Here is a 12,541-nt window from a genome sequence, read left to right as displayed (position 1 = left end):
CAGAATTTGAAAGGATAAGATTTGCTCATTTAAAAAATAAAAAGTCAAAAGGTAATGATGCCAACAGATTGATTAAGAACAGAAACTTTCAAGGCTACTGGATGACGTAGTGGATGGAGCTAGATTGCATAGCTGGGCTTGCGATCAGAAAGATCTGAGTTCAGAACCTGCTTCAGACTTATTAGGTACATAATTCTGGGCAAGTCACTTAGCCCCTCAGCCTCAGTTTCCTCAACTTTAAAATGGGAAAACTCCCAGAGTTGTAAGGATCAAATGAGATAAGTGTTTAAAGTGCTTTGCAAACTTTACACTGCTGTATATACTTTTATTTTTAGGGAAAAAAATTGTGACTAGAAAAGACATAATCAGTGTAATACATCAGTAGAGTTCACTTCCTGATACTTTTGTTCCCTAAAATAATCCTGCAATCTTCAAATAGACAAAAATCCCTCTCCACGGCTCTACCCCAGTCACCACTTGCACTGGTAACACCAACCCTCTTTTCTCTCTCTCCATCCCTCCCTTGGGCAGTGTGAAAGGCCACAAATCAGCTATCTTCCTAGACCAATGTCTCTATGGCAGAACTGGAAATGTTTATAGAATTCCAGATGCTCCAACAGTCTTCAGGTAAGCTTGCCTGCTGCTTCTTCCTGGTATACTCAGAGAAGAAATAATACTTTCTTGAGGGCAGGAACTCTTGCTAGTACTTAACATAATGCCTGACACATAGTAGGTACTTAATAAAAATATATTAGCAGACTGATTACTAAGGCTTCTAGAGGATCTTATTGATATGCCTTCCTCTAGATCTTTTAATATTTTAAGGATGCCACCAATGCAGCACTTACATTGACCACTGGCTAGCTCTTACTCTTATCTCTATTTCTGATCACACATGTTCCTAATGATGCCATTGGCACCACATCTTTCATAGGTCATCATTGAGAATATATTATAACCTACTTTCAACCACCATATTCTTTTCATTAGGTCAGCCACAATTTTTATTCTTCAATTACCATTTTAGTTCTGTTTTTTTTGTTGTTGTTTATTTGTTTTCTTTTAAACCGGACCTGTGATTGCAATAGTACAGGCAGCTCCCAGGGAGGAAATTTCCTCTAGCAGTTCAGGTCCACCTAGTCCTCAACTTTTACTTCTAGACAGAACTGGAGCAATGAGAGGTCAAATGATTTGCCCATGATCATACAACCTGCATATGGAATCAGAGGGAGGGCTTCATTAATCCAGACCATTTCTCTGTCCACTGCATCACGTCTCCACTCACTCAGTTCTCTTAGGCTCTATTACATAGCCGTGTAGCATTAGTGGGAGACTCTGGGTCTCCCACTGATGAGTTTTTGTGTTAGGAAAATCAGTTTCTCTAAAAATATCATATATAATTTTCCAACAATCCAGTAATTTCTCTTCTGATATAGTTCTAATTTAATTCCTCCAGGTTTAATTCTAAACTAAAATCATTATAAAATGCTCTTCAATCCTTTAAGTGAAATATGAATCAGCTATTTTTCTTGTCTGTGCCAGTATGGATGTAGAGGTAGAGAGCTAGCCTTAAAGTCAGGAAGACCTGGGTTCAAGTCCCACCTCTGATTCATAATGACTTTTTGTGATCCTAGTCAAGTCATTTAAACCTCTCAGTACCTTTTGACCACTCTAAGACTAGAAGTTGCAAGGTGGGAAGATTATCTGCATTGTTCAAGGAAGTTCATCACAGGATGCTCTCTAAGCCAATGAGATCACGCCTGATCACATAATAATCTTTTGGTCAATCGCACACTAGGAAGATATGATCTTCTGCAGAAAGGCATGCCTATTCCTTTGTATATTTTCTTCAAAAATCTCCTTAATGGCTAGATGTGTTGACCTATGTCTGCAATCCCTGCCACTAGGGAGGCTGGGACTGGTGTGAGCTCAGGAGTTCTGAAAGTGTCTGAAAAGCCACTGAAGTTCCTTCTGTGGTTCTGCTCTCTCCCTTACCTCTTAAGTCACATGGATTGCGGAATCTCTCATTTTAAGTGCTGTCACCCTCTTTGGAGCCCTCTCCCTTTATCACCTGCCTCTGCTATTCCAATAACCTTCCAGCTCTTTTCCCCCATCCTCATGGGCCCCTCTTTCCAATCCATTATAAAAATGGTGGTTCATGAGGTTTGAATAAAGGTTCCTTTCACTGTTTTTTTGTGATGTATCAGTGGAGTTTCTCAAAGAGTATCTAGAGAATGATCTTACTGAGAGAGAGTTGATGCCTGAATGGGCTGACACCTACTCTCCTTTAATCCCCCTGAGAGGGGTTGCAGCCAGTTGTTACCCTCATGTTAAGATTCCAAAGTTCCCATGGGCACCCATCATTACACCATTACACTTATAATATAGATCATTCATATCACTTCTCTGTTCAGAACCTTTCAATGGCTGGTCATTTTCCCAAAATCCACAGCACCTGGTATTGCCTGTCCCTTCCCACAGATCTGTTCTCCCCACAACCTGAACTGCTCCCTATTTCTAGATATACCATCCATTCTTGCCTGGAGAGGTGCTTGCACTTATGCTATTTGCTATGCCTAGAATTGTCACCAATACCCCAAGAACACATCCACTGAGAATTCGATTTACCTTTCAAAGCTCAGCTTGAACCCTGCTTCCTCCAGAAAGCTCACCTTGATACCCTAAATCATGAATATCATTTTCTTCTCCTCAGAACTCACACAGGAGGTTGCTTTGTGGCTGATGTCTACAGCGTGATATATGGTATACGTGTGTAATGAGCATGTGACCATGAGAAATAGTTCATATAGGTGATCTAATTCAGTGACCTGGAGGACAAGAAATTGGATTTGTTAATTAAGGTGGTGCCATACCTGATGTGACCACATGATGCCAGTCTTTCCCAACCAGCCTAATGTCAAAAGTATGCCCTGGTGACTTCCTCAAACAGCCTAGTGGAGTTGACTCAACTAGCTCAGACAATGATAAAGCTGATCTTTAAAATGTCTTTCCCTTCTCTGTGGAAAGCTCTTCAAATGACCTTATCCCCAGGTAAACAAAAAGCAGCACGAGATCTTCCTTGGCTTTTGCCAGTGACAAAAAGTATTTAGATGGTGGACTAGAGAGAGCCTGGATCTGGGGACAAGAACACCTGAGTTCAAATCCAATTTCAGACACTTACTAGCGATTTGTCTCTGGGCAAGTCACTTAACCTCTGTTTTTCTCTGTCCGTTTCCTCACCTGTAAAACGGAAATAATAATAGCACTTACCTCCCTAGGCTTTTGTGAGGATCAAATGAGATGTTTGTAGAAGTGTTTAACACACAGTAATCACATAACTACTCATCACCTTCCTTCCTTTCTTTGTACAAATGGAAAAATCTATGGTGGCAATATCCAATGAAGTTATACAGCTAGAGTTCAAATCTCTTGTCCACTTGGGCAAGTCATTTTACTTTCCTGAGCCTCGATTCTCCCATCTGTAAAATTGGAGAATTGGAATACTTTATCTCTAAGGTCTGTTCCATCTGTAAATCATATGAAAATGTTCTGATGGTGAGAGCATTAGGAAGAAAAGTGCTAAAATTCCCTTCTAGACAAATTATTTCTTTAACCCTCGTTAAGCCTCAGTTTACTCATTTATAAACTAGAGATAATGTGACGTTAATACCTAAAGTGCTTTGCAAACCTTAAAGGTGCTATGTACAACTATTATCATTGACATCATCTTCATTTGCTCATTGTCTGACCTTGAGCTCAGGTCATCTGAAGGTCATTTCAAGAAAATGGAGATTGTTAGTGTGAACATGAGAATAATCAGAGAGGACTTGATAGGTCAGGTAGAAAAGACTGGAGCCTTTTCCTTGCGGTACCAACAGAGAGTTCAAAATGAGTGATCGGCTCTTCCTGGTGCTTTTTCATGTCTCTAGTACTGGTCCACTACTGGGTAACTCAATGGAACCTGCTGGCTGATTCTGAGCAACCAAAATCCCACATGAGATGAAATATATCAGGTAACATGACCTCAGAACTGACCTTCAATGTTAGACTCTGTAACAAATGTTGTTTCTTTCAAATCTCCTCCTTCCTCCTAAAAATATAACAAGCCTGGGAGAGTATCACACTCCATGCTAATTGACCTTAATCAGAGCAAAGAAAGCTAAATTCAGACCAGGAAGAGCCATGTTGTTGCCAGACTTTGATCTCTTTAACTCTCTCTTCTAGCAAGTGTGAAGTCTTATAACTTTGCTATTTACTGTTCCTGGTAAGGCAGTTATTAGACCAACTAAGGGAGGTCTCTTTTTCAGCTCAGCTGTTCTGCATTTGGAGTTTGTCAAGTTAGCCATAACTTTCTAAAGAGGTGACTGATTTGGATGGAGCCTGGTACACAACCAAAACTTTCAGCTTGTGGTTTGGGCTACCATCTTAGAACAAAGTGACAGCAATAAAAGTTTTCAGATGGGCAGATCTCTAATTTTGAACAGGTTTCAATGAAATGGAGTGCAGGAGTAGAGATTTGGAATTTTAGAGAGATGGTCTACAGTTCACAGATGCGCAAATCTTAGCTATGTGGCATGGTATGCTTTGGTGGTTTACTAGTCTTTGATGTTGGGGAGCCATTGCGTGCCGATCCTACCCAGGCCTAGTTGAGCCAACGGTACACATGGATCCCATTTCTCTTCCTCTCAAGGGAAAAGGAAAGAAATATTGGAAACCAAAAGGGATCATCTGGTTCATCTGGTACTCTAGATAGGATCTCATGCAATTTTTTTTAAACAAAGGAGACTCTATCCTATATTGACAGACCATCAGGAAGCCCTCCCACTCCATTTATGAGTTACTTGTTCTGTACCATCCATGTTCCTTAGGCTCCTTTTCAGTTGTCGATGGAGTTGGTAAATAACTGGACTGGTCACTATTCTTCAGTCTAGACTCTTAATAGGAGTCATTTAGTTGTGTCTAACTCTTCATCACACCATGGACCATACAGTTCATGAGTTTCTCTTGGCAAAGATCCTGGAGAGGTTTGCCATTTCCTTCTCCAGTGGATTAAGGTAAACAGAGATTAAGTGATTTTCCCAGAGTCCCATAGCTAGTAAATGTCCAAGAGTGGACTTGAATTTAGGTCTTCTCAACTCAAAGCCCAGCTACACTCTATCCACTGTGCTATCTAGCTGCCACGAAAAAATTAAGCTCCAGAGTTTTTGTTGTTCAACTATCTCATTCTTTCTGACTCTATTTGGGGTTTTCTTCGCAAAGATCCTGAAGTGGCTTAGCATTTTCTTCTCCAACTCAAGACCAGCCACTTTTCACCATATCTATTTTAGTTATAATTTATAAGGCATTGGAATCAAAGAAATCAGATCTATGCACATGACCAAAGATTTAGAGCTGAAGGGGCAACTTAGGTCACACTGTGGGTGAAGCACCAACTTGAGTTGGTCAGGAGGAACAAAGTTCAACTCTTCAATCAGAAGCTTAAAATCCATATGACCCCAGCCAATTCACTTAACCTCTCAGTCTCAGTTCCTTCATCTGCAAAATGGGAATAATAATAGCAGCTTTTTTCACAAGGTTTTTGTAAAAGTGAACTGACATGTAAAATGCCTTGAAAACCTTAAAGTACTATGTAAAAGCCATTTCAGAGGTCAAAGAAGCATAGAGTCATAGCTAGGAGGGATCTTAGAGGTGATTGAGTCAAACCACTTCATTCTGATACTAAATCAGAAATACTAAAAGCCCCAAGGTGGTAAATTTTTTCAACTCACCAAAACCCTTTGCCCTGAGATACTGCAATCTGTCCACTGTCTGGACAATAATATTTCTATCCTTTTTTGAAGCAATTTGTCAGTCTGAAAAAGAAAACACACACATACACACACACACACACACAACCAAAGAAGTTATAACAGTTGTTAACTGAGGTAGGAAAAGTAATATGGGAAGACACACAGAACCTCAGTCCTAAGACATCTACAGAATGCAATGTGCTTATATAGATTTTGAGGGTAGGGAAGGACATAAAGGTCCTTCCACCCACTTGGGAATGATGCACTAGTCATGGTCACCCTGTCTGGGATAGGTCTGTGGCTAGGGTACCCAGGAGCAGCCTGGACACAAAAGGAGAAACTAAGAAACCCAAAAGGGTACTTAGGATTTGGTTATATCTGCTAATCCTATGTAGGGTAATCAAGGGTTCTGGAGGGCTTACTGTTCAATATGGGACAAGGGTTATAGTCATGTATTTTCTTGAAGATAGGTTATCAGGGACAAGAGGCAATTTGAGGTTTCAGAAAACAAGGTTGTCACAGTGAAAAGAGTCATTTGAATTTGGAGATAGAGGGTCTAGTTCAAATCCTACCTTTTTATCCCCACCTTAAAGATATTTATTTACACCATATTCAAAGACAAATCCTACAGAAAAATACCAACATTTTCTCTTTCACCAATACATTAACTAGTTTTATTTTATTTTTTTAAACTCATTAGTTCAACAACAAATGCTTATAAGGCATTTTATAACTTTCTTCTGAAGAGCCTTGGTAAGTAGGCAGATGTAAGTTATTTCCATTGAACAAATAAGAAGACTAATATGCAGAGGAGTTAAAATAACTACTCTCATGGCACAAAGCTGGCACATGGCAGAGGTAGAATTTGAACACAGGTCTTCACACTCCAAGTTCAAGGCTTTTTCTACCACATCACCTCTGAAACTCTGAAACTACTCCCTGTGTGACCCGGGGAAAATCTCTTAATTTCTCTGGGCCTTTGTTTCCTTTGAAGTTCCTTCCATTTCTAAATCTAATATCCTCTGATACTGTGACACTTTCAGATTTACAGAGTATTTTCCTCCTTTAAGTAAAGTTTCAGGGTGTTTTGGTAAATGTTTAATAACTCATTTTCTGGAAAGGAAATAAAAATGTATATCTAAGACAGTTTTATGTTTAATGTTCATTATTAAGATTTTCCACTTAAGTCTGCACAATCAGTGAAATGAAATATCAAAGCCTGATTTGAAGTGTTTTCTCATTTCTGAGATATGCATGTGCTCCCACTGAAAAGTTTAACAGTTGGTTTCTGATATCTGGTACGAATCAGTACCAGTCCCCCCCTGGATGTAGGCCAGGTATTATTAGCCCCCGATTACAGATGTTAGAATTTTGAAGGGACCTTCTGAGACTGTCTAGTAAAAAGTCTGTTCATTTTCTTTTTTGTTATAACCCTCTTTGCAGTCCAGGGAAGCTTACAGACCCTATCACAGAATGACATTTTTAAATGTGTAAAATAAAACATATCGAATTATGTCAGAAACCAAGTATATTAAAGTAGAGTTATCAAAAAAGTAGAGTTTAGAGAAGTTCTCAGGCTTCAGGTTAAGAACCTCTGACCCTGTCCAACTTTTACAGTTTAAAGATGAGGTGGACCCTGAAGCCAGACAGGTGAAAGCCTTGAGAAGAAAACAAGTTCGAACACATAACCAGTGGACGGCTCGCCAATGAGTCAAATGTGAGTCTCCTGCCATTTCTCTCTACTTCAATTGTGAGGAGTGGTTTTACTCTTTCTTTCTTGCTATCAAGGTTTAAATAGCTTGCAATCCGTGTTGGCCATGCATGTGCTGAAACTGATTTGAGATCCTCAGTGCTATTCATTAGCCAAAGCGTTCTTTATTTTTACATGGCTAGAGTTTTATTATCTAAATGTTTATGAAAGGTTTTGCATTCAGCATTGAGCTTATCTCTCTCTGTAGTAGTGTATTCCAGTTAAAAAGGGGCAGAGCAATGAGGTCTCCTTATTTGTCTGTAGAAAGTGGTTTAGCACAGTTCTAATTTCAAGTTCATCTCTTAAAAATCAGAAGAGACTTCACCTTTTGCAGTGTAAAATGATGCTCTAAAAAATGTCTCTTCCTCCCTTTAACGTGAAATACCAATGCTCTGCCTAACTAGCTAGCTGGTCGTCCAAATGTAGAGGTGAGGATTATTCCTTCTAAGTTACAGGATCCAAAAAGGTTTTGGCCACAAATATGGCCTCCTCTAAAACTTTGGAAAGAGAATATAAGAAACATGAAGTTCTGTCTGAGCAATCTGGGAACAGACAAAGGTTAACTAAGATACATTTGATATTGAAATTAGAAATTCAACTTATCTCATTTTATTGAAAGCAATTTCAAAGTCGCTTATCTGTTATGAAGATAACTTCATCCCAGCATTTATTTAATAGTCAATTAGCAGGAGCTCTTTAAGATACTTTGTCTGCCAAGAAAACATATCCAAAGCCATAATCCCAGCTAATATTGTCAAAGTGATGAGAAGAGGCGGAGGCACCTTCGTTTTCAGCTGATGATGTGGCAAAGATCAGGAAATTCCATAAAACTCAATCTAAAGAAAGTTATAAATGGCACCAAATACCAGCTAATGGATAATGAGATTCTATTCTAATGTTGATAATGTGCAATGTAAGTGTTTCCTGTTTCTTAAAAAGATCTCTGAGCATTTAAGCAATTCTTTAGCACCGAGCATCCATAGGCAAGGAAATATTAAAAAGGCATGTGTGTGTGTGTGTGTGTGTGTGTGTGTGTGTGTGTGTGTGTGTGTGCCGGCGTGCATGCAATTGAGTGATGCTGGAGGTAATGAAAACGTGCTTGGAGACAGACCACACACAAGAGGAACCATCAATGTCTTATTAATAGGTAAGAGCACACTGAGTTAATAGTGCATTGATAACTTGTTTTTATTGTCTTCTCTTCATCACGCTTCTGTGGTTCCATGATGGATTATTAGCAAGAAAACAAAAAGCCAAACTCATACAATTACCCTGTCATCATTTTCTCAGATAAAAATCGCTTGGCTTTTTATTGGAAATGTTATTTGTTTCTATCCTGGAGAAGAATATTTGACCTTTTTCCCCTCCTTTTCTTTTAACACTTTAGGTCCTATATTTTCTCTTCTTCCCATCTCTAAACCTCCCCAAGTACATCTCAATTTGCTCCTTCCAGGCCTTACCAGCACCAGGGATGGAAACCTCAGGTCTGGTTGAAGGTACAGTTAGATAACTCACCAATCCAACAGAAATTCAAGACCATCAAAATTAAATCTGGCAGCTCTGTTTTTATATGGCCTGGGCCTCCTACCAAAGTAAAATATTCCCCATTACTCACTTACTTTACCTAAAAATGCCTTCAGGGTTGAGGATATCCTTCATTTCAGGCCTTTTATCGAATGCTTTTTTGAGCACCTGTTATGGAAGCAAACTAGTGCAGCATTCTTCTGATTGACATCTAATGCCCATCCCAACCTGCCCCATCTTTTTGTACATTATTCCCATCTATGAACTCTACTATCCAGAGTCACTGGCCTCCTCTCTGTTCCTGGCACACAATCCTCCCTTTCCTCGCTCCTGACTGTTGTCCATGCCTAGAATGCTCTCCCGCATCACTTCCACCTCTTGGCTTCCCTTGCTTCCTTTAAATCTAAGCTGAAAAGCCTCCTTCTGTAAGATGTCATTTCCACCCAACTAGCCTTTCCTCTGAATTTCCCTCCCAGTGGCTCTGTACATAACCTGTTTTCTCATTCAAATAGTTATGTCTTTGACTTTTCTTTTGAACCCCGAAGTTTAGCACAGTGCCAGGCACATAGACAATGCCTAATAATGATTGATCCTGCCACAGCCTAGCTGTGTGGCCCCAATCAAGTCATTTCATATTTCTCTGCCTGAGTTTCATCTATAAAATGGAGGGGGGGGGGCAGGATGGCGATTTGAGATGCTATTCAAGGTCTCTTCTAGAGCAAACATTCTAGGATTCTTGGTGACCATCTGTGACCACCAGTGGGGGCAGTGTGAGGGACAAAAAGAAACATTTTCCCACAGTGGAATATAAGTTCCCTGAGGGCAGATTTGTTTTTCATCTTTGTATTCCTTGTTCCTAGCAGAGTGCCTTGCACATAGCAGGCACATCATAAATGCTCAATTAATCCAATTGAATAATACAACCTTCTTACTTAACCCTGAAGAGTTTACAATCTAGGTGCCTAGTCAAGATGCTGGTGCTTCACAGACTGAGTTAAAAGGCTAAAGAAATAGCCTGGAGTAGTTAAAGGAACCCTTACTGTGAAGGTGAGACCTGGGTTTGAATCCTGTCTTTGACACTTACTTGCTGGCTCTTCATGTTTTTGGTCTTCATTTCCCTCTTCTATAAAATGAGGATGATGCTTGTAGAGTGAAATGGAGGTAATATTTTCTAGGGTTGTTGTGAACATCAAATGTGATGTGAGTAAGGCAATTTGTATACCTTTAAGCAGGCAGCTAGATGGCACAGTGGGCTTGGAGTCCGGAAGAATCATCCTCCTGAGTTGGAACCTGACCTCTGTAAACCTCAAAATTTCTTAGACTTATAAATGTTGGAAAATTTCACCATTGGGAAATTTCATACTTGAAAAATTTCCTATTGATAGTGGGTCTTGGCTATTGGAATGTGAACCCCATTGGCATGAGAGTTTCCTCCTCCTCCCTTCTTAAGATTACTTTAGGACAGAAACCTTTTCCTGAACAATGGAAAGGACTTTGACCTATGCTTAAGCATAGAACAGGAATTTCTTTGAGTCATGATTGATTTTAGAATTGATACAATGGAGATACTTGGAATCAATCTCTACCCTACTCAGTCCTAACAGGATTGAGGAAGGGCTGCAGCATAGATCAAAATTTAATTATTCCAATCTCTACCCTACTCAGGGTAACAGGATTTAGGAAGGGCTGTAGCAAAGGATCAAAGATTTAATTATTTGAAAATATGACCTTCAACAGACATGTGCAAAGCCAGAGACCTCTGGGCGGTCTTGGGTTAAGCTAGAGCCTCCATTGGCACAGGGAAATTGATGGACAGTGATTGGTAGATGTGAGAACTGAGGGGAGGGAACTTGGATGGTTTCCTTAAAGAGAGGTGGTGGTTGAGGAGTTTGTCGGAGTGGTTGGAGTGTGCTCTGAGAAGCTTGCTCTGAAGGAAGCTGAAGGTGGGGCCTCTGAGACTGTTTCTCCATTTTGGTCACGTGAGTAATAGGGACTGATCTCCTTTCTTTGCCCCAGCTATCTAAGGGCTTGGGCCTTTTGGCCCAGCCTAAACAGAAGGGGTATTTAAGCCCTATTCCCTTCTCTCCCTTTTCTCTCTCTCTATCTCTAATTCCTTTCTTCCTCCTATTGTAATTAAACTCCATAAAAGATTGACTGCTGACTTGAGTTTTCATTTAGGAATTACATAGCTGAATTCCTTGGCGACCTTAAATTAATATATATCAGTCTTTTAAAGTGATTTCCTTGTCACACCTCAGACGCTGACTAGCTGAGTGGTACCAAGCAAGTCACTTAATCCTGCTTACCTCAGTTTCCTCATCTGTAAAATGAGCTGGAGAAGCTATTGCCTTGTATTTCCCTCAATATCTAAACCGTGTTTTGCACATTGAATACTTAATTGATATTTGTTGAATATCGCCCCCAGAATCTCTGAAAAGAAAAAGCCAAAAGGAAGCACAAAGTCAGATATACCCAGCCCTGCTATGGACACAAAGGACAAGAAAGTTCCTCCCCTCTCCCCTAAAGAAGCTTTAAACGATAGACAACATGTTATAAACTGAGTAGCTAGATGGTGATCTCAGCAGGAAGGCACCAGAAAAGGGGCATAAAGAAGCAAGAGGCACTGAACAGCTTTCAGCAGACTGGGATTATTAGCTGAGTCTTGAAACAAGGCAAAGAAGTGAAGTACGTACAAATGTCAGTTATAATTATTAAACCACATCACAAGAATCTATACTAGGAGCAAATAAAGGGCATAGTCAAACAAGACTATAGGAATGCAAAGAAATTCCAGTGGACTGGAAGAATCTTGGAAGTCTTCCTGGAGGAAACAAGATTTGAATTTTCCATCTTTTTTAGGAGGGATGTCATAACAAGAAGATATTCGGCATCCATTCCACAAATATCAATTAATTAATCAATGTGCAAAATATGGGTTTAGATATTGAGGGAAATACAAAGACAACTAAGACATGGTTCTGGGCCCCATAGAACTCACAATGTAGTACGGTATATAGGATGGGTGTCTCTGCTGTCTACATATGTTTGTCCACATGAAGCTAGCTAGATGGGACTCACAAGAAGGAAGGAACAGAACAACTTTAGAGGGTATTCCACCATCTTTCTCCAAGGGAGACTCTGATTCAAAGGCTGACTACTCTCCTCAAAAAGGTGGGCTACTTGCCGAGATTTCTATCTATTTGTCCCTCCCCCCCAATATTATTATTGGGAAGATAATTTTGAAGTTTGAGTTCAACTTTTGATTACAATCCCTTAATGGGGATGGACAGCCCTAACCTATATATCCAAGGTTTGGCTCCTTTACCACCAATTCAGTTCTACAGTGAACAATGGACAGTTTTACAATGAAATTCTACAAATGAATCAAAGCAGCTACAATTAATCTACTTATCTTAGTATATAGCAAGCAGAAATCAGTGGAGGCAGACAAATGAGAATACATAAGATAGTACACAAA

The sequence above is a fragment of the Monodelphis domestica genome, chromosome 3, assembly GCF_027887165.1.
Source record: "Monodelphis domestica isolate mMonDom1 chromosome 3, mMonDom1.pri, whole genome shotgun sequence".
In the NCBI taxonomy this organism is placed as follows: Eukaryota; Metazoa; Chordata; class Mammalia; order Didelphimorphia; family Didelphidae; genus Monodelphis; species Monodelphis domestica.
This window is presented reverse-complemented; position numbering follows the sequence as displayed.